Source organism: Rhinopithecus roxellana, chromosome 12 (assembly GCF_007565055.1).
Source record: "Rhinopithecus roxellana isolate Shanxi Qingling chromosome 12, ASM756505v1, whole genome shotgun sequence".
Lineage (NCBI taxonomy): Eukaryota > Metazoa > Chordata > Mammalia > Primates > Cercopithecidae > Rhinopithecus > Rhinopithecus roxellana.
In genome coordinates, this window is record NC_044560.1 from 30,588,144 (window position 1) to 30,593,746 (window position 5,603).

A 5,603-nucleotide genomic window follows, 5' to 3' on the forward strand; every position below is an offset into this window, starting at 1 on the left:
ATAGTTAAAAAAAAAAAAAAAAAGTATGGTACCTGAATTAAAACAGACACACAGGCGAGTAGAGAAGAAAAAGGAGACCAGAAATATATTGATGTATTTACAGCCAGCTGACTTTTAAATAAAGGTGGCAATTTCTTAGGGAAAAGGCAATTATCTTCAATAAATGGTGTTGAGAAACTTTATATCCACATGTACAAGAATATAATAAGACCCTCAACTCATACCATATATAAATAAATTAGATACTTAAACAAAATAAAAACACAAAATAAATTAGATACTTAAATGTAAGGTCTAAAACTCTGAAACTACTATAAACAACATAGACTGAAAGCCCTGTAACACTGGTTGGGCAGTGACTTTTAAAATTTGACCTCAAATCCCAAGGAAGCAAATTGAAAAAATAGATGAATCAGATTATTTTAAATTTAAAAACTGCTGCATAGAATATAATACAATCAACAGGATGAGGCAACCAAAAAATGGAAGAAAATATTTGCAAATCATAGATGTGACAAGGGATTAATATCAAAACTATGTAACAAAATCAAATGACTACAACAAAAAACTAATTATTAAAAATGAGAAAAGGGCTTAAATATTTTTCAGAAAAAGACATACATATGGCCAACAGATATATTTAAAAAATGCTCAATGTCAATTATTATCAGGGAAACGCAAGCAAAAAAAAAGAACTATGAGGTATCAACTCACTTCTGTTAGAAGTACTCTAATTAAGAAGAAAAAGTGTTGGTAGAATTCTGAAGAAAAGAAAATGCTTGTACACTATTTGTTCGAATGTAAGTGAGGACAGCCATTATGAAAAACAAGAGTTTTCTTTAAAAACTTAAAAATCAAACTACCATATAACAATTGCACCCCTGTATATCCAAAAAAAATGAAATTAGAATGAAGAAACATTTGCACTTCTAGGTTGTTTGCAGCACTCTTCACATGTAAAATACACAAAATCAACAGTGCAACATCTAATGAGTAAAGACAATGTGGTAGAGATACACTATGGAATAATATTCATCTTTAAACAACAAAAATTCCATTATTTTCAATCACATGGATTACCCTGGAAGACATTATATTCGTTGAAATAAGGGAAGCATAGAAAGATTAATGTCTCGTTTTCACTTACACATGGATTCTAAAAAAGTTAATCTCATCGATGTAGAGTAAACTGGTGACCACCAAATGCCAAGGTATTTAGAGGAAATGGGGGGATTTAAAGATGTCTGTCAAATAATACATAATTATACTTGGAAAAAAGAAATAATCTCAAGAGATGTATTGTACAGCATGGTGACTATAGTTCATAATGTATTTGTATTTTTGAAAAATGCTTAACATTTCATGTTGTCTAACCATAAAAATGTTAACAAGATAAAGCATTAATTACCTAGTTCTAAGCATTTGACAATGTATATATATACTTCAAAATGTTTAACGAAAGAAATACACATTTTGTCAAGTTAAAAATATATTTTTAAGACACTACAGGATAACAATGTTTCAAATACTGTCTCTTTGCTGTTTTCTCATTTGTCGGTCATAACCATAGGAACTCTGATGTTTAACAGCATGTTCTGAACCCAGCACAGTGCATGGGAGAAGTCAAAGACTTTAGGGCTTTTATTTTAAGCTTGGGGCACCTGGAGTTACTGGTGCTTATGGTAATAGTATGAAAGACACGAAAAGGGCAGGCTTGCTTATGCTCACATGATTGGCCACTGTGTGACCACAGTAAACTGGTTTGCATGCAAACCAATAGGTAATGTCTTAATCCAAAAGCTGCCATTATCTCCAAAAGTTTTCAGAGAAAATCATCTAGGAGATCACTACAGTTAGGTGACCTAAGAATATAAACTGTAGACTAAACTTCAACCCTAAAACATTTATTTAAAAAACGAGTGATAAATTTCTCCAAATTGTAACATCAATATGAAAAATAAGTATTATTCCAAATTTACACTGGTTATTTTATTGTTTCGCCATCTTTAACATTCACACTTTAAAATAGAGGATTTTGCATGGAAATGTAAGTTGTTCTGTAAAAACATCCTAAATAACTAAATTTAAAATTGCTATTAATTCTCTTAAAAATTTATTTTTATATGTATGTTCTAGTAGATTGCATATTCGCCACACTTTGTATAAAAGCCTAACATTTTTCTTTTACAAAGAAACACCATACAGATTTAATCCTCTCTTTGGTAGAAAGTGTATGTCTTTTCTGTTACTTAGCCAATCTTAAAGTTATTGGCTTTAAGATAATAACTTAAAGATAAGTTATTATCTTAACTTTCCAGTTAAAAACAATTTTTCAGTGCATTAAAAAATACCAACGTCCTCCTTAAAACCTACAACATACCGTGTGAAACCACATGGCAGGAAAACAACAGTGAGAAAACTGTAGTCATAACACAGAAAAAGAAGGTCTGTGATGTGTATATGGTTTGAATGCACATAAAAACATAAAACTTAGATAATTAGGACAAGAATGAAGCATTTCTCTTTAAATTCAGCAAGATTCAGCTTTGCAGCCTGGAAAAAATGTTCTCACATGAAGAATAAATGTTATTTCTTTGCAACTGATATTTTCTGTCTCTGAGTTGGAAGTTACAAACTAACTTTAGCAGGAATATTTATGACTAATTATGGAGCATCTGTTACACACTGAACACCATCATGTTTGTTTGCAACATTTATTTATAAAAGCATCCACATGACTTATGAAGCTTCCCTAGTACTTACTGAAACAAAATGACTCAATAAATAAAATTTACTTATGTCACTTATAAAAAGTTAAGGGAATAATTAAAGAAAATTAAGCTTATATAGGGTTGTCCCATAGAAGCTAATGGAATGTTTTAACTAAATAAAACATAACAATACACAAATTGTGGAATTACTTCTAAAAATAATTTTGTGTGCATGATGAAATTTTATAAAAATTATTCTTATAACTACAAATGAGTTCAGATAATAAATACTTCATAAACTATAAAAAAAAAAATAAGAAACAAAAAGATTATGGGTCTAAGCCAGGCGTGCTGGCTCACTCCTGTAATCCCAGCACTTTGGGAGGCTGAGATGGGTGATCACCTGAGATCAGGAGTTCGAGACCAACCTGGCCAACATGGTGAAACCCCATCTCTACTCAAAATGCAAAAATTAGCCAGGCGTGGTGGCACATGCCTGTAATCACAGTTACTCGGGAGGCTGAGGCAGGAGAATCGTTTGAGCTCTTGCAGTGAGCCAAGACCATGCTATTGCACTCGAGCCTGGGCAACAAGAGGGAAACTTGGTTTCAGAAAAAAAAAAAAAAAAAAAAAGATACGGGTCTACCTAAGTATCATGCAAGCAAAAACAGAAAATTTGCATGGAAAGATTCTAAATGATAAGCTGTAAGATAATGTAATAAATAGAATACAAAGCAGAGTACACATTTGCTTTTAGCATTTTTGAGGATTTTTGTTTTCTAGTAAATTAGACATCTTATTAAAATGCTTCATTTTGTTTCAATATTGCTCTTTTCTTCTGAAAACAGTTATAAACTTATATTCAAACACGCTTATTCCTTAAACCTAAGTTATATCTTTAGACTAGTAGATGTGTATATTTAACTGTATGTAAGTCAAAACTAAAACTCCATTATGTGCTCTCAGGCAGAGGCCACATGTTGAAAAAATACATAATAAAGTTTTGAAAGTTATTCAGGACTCAGAAATATATTGATTTTATTTATGATTATATATAATTTTCATGATACCATAAAAATAACCATGTAGCCAATAACAATTTAACTGTACAATTTAGAATAACTAAGACTGTAGAACTGAATTGTTTGTAATACAAAACATAAAAGCCAGGTTATAGGTACCTTGTTTGTCATAATGTGATTATTATACATTGTATGACTATATCAAACTATGCCATATACGGCATATATACACATATGTACACACAAAAACTAAGAAAAATAAATTTAAATGTAAAAAAAATTAACCTACAGGAACCATATTCTTTAACTTATTTGCAGTTTAAAGCCACTGAAAAAGAATACTAGAAATATTAGTCTATTATGTTACCAAATAGTGTATTGTTACCATCTTTTAGCTATACCCTTGAGTAAAGTGGAATAGGTTAAAATTAGTGGCATAGTAACACTTTACTGAATGTATAACAGTATTGAACATGTCATAAATGTTCAATTAAAAATTAACACAATTTAAAACTTTAAAAATGCAGTTTCATCACATAAAGTACAATTAGTAAAATGACATACTAATTTAATTATTTTGATTTAATTTTAACTATAACGAAGAATGATTTTCTCTCATAACAATGCATTAGAATATTACCTAGGGCTGGGTGCAGTGGCTCACACCTATAATCACAGCACTTTGGGAAGTCAAGGCAGGCAGATCATTTGAGGTCAAATGTTCAAGAACAGCCTAGTCAACATGGTGAAATCTTGTTTTACTAAAATACAAAATTTAGCTGGATGTGGTCATGGGCATCTGTAATCTCAGCTACTTGGGAGGCAGACACAGGAGCATAGCTTGAACCTGGGAGGAGGAGCTTATAGTGAGCCGAGATTATGACATTGCACTCCAGCCTGGGCAACAGAGTGAGATTCCCTCTCAAGAAAAAAAAAAAAGAATATTACTCTGAACGCCTACCTCACACATATCACTCAATTCCATAAGTTAACCACAAATAGCCCTTCTACTTAGATTTCCACCATGCATCTTACATTTTAATGTCCTTAGTCATCCATAAGAAAAGTAATAAATAATGACCACCTAATAAAAGTCTCCCAAATCTTTGATGCAGAAAGAATTGGTCACAGGTTTTACATGTGAAAACAAAAGAAACGAAGAAATAGCATGAAGTAATTTAAGGGTTGAATTCCATCATTATTCAGTTTCCAAATAAGCTGTTTTACTTTTTTCTTTTTCTTTTGAGACAGTCTCGCTCTGTCACCCAGGCTGCAATGCAGTAGCAACATTTCAGCTCACTGCAACCTCTGGCTCCCAGGTTCAAGTGATACTCATGCCTCAGCCTCCCAAGTAGCTGGGACTACAGGTGTACCATGCTTCACTAAGTTTTGTATTTCTTTTTAGTACACATGGGGTTTCACCATGTTGACCAGGCTGGTCTTGAACTCAGGTGATCTGCCCACCTCAGCATCCCAAAATCTTGGCCTTACAGGTGTAAGCCACTGTGTCTGGCAAAAAAAAATCTATATTTTCAGGACAAAAGTATATTTTAAATGAAATTATAACTCTTCAAAGATCTACTTATTTTAAAGTTACATACAAATAATTTTTCTTTTTATCAACTTTAGTTTTGAATTTTTTCCTATACTCAGCAATCTGATTAAGGGTAATGTCTGAAGTTTGAGAGACAGGTATTTCTACTGTGGATTCTCTGATATTTACTTCATTTTGGATTAAATTTTTTAAATATTTACTGTATCTGCAAAAATATATTTTAGTATAAACTTTTGTGTTTTATAATTTGTAGTTTTTGAAACAATGATTTTCCAAATTCATTAAATTTGCAGGGTTATTCTTCAATACAAATTC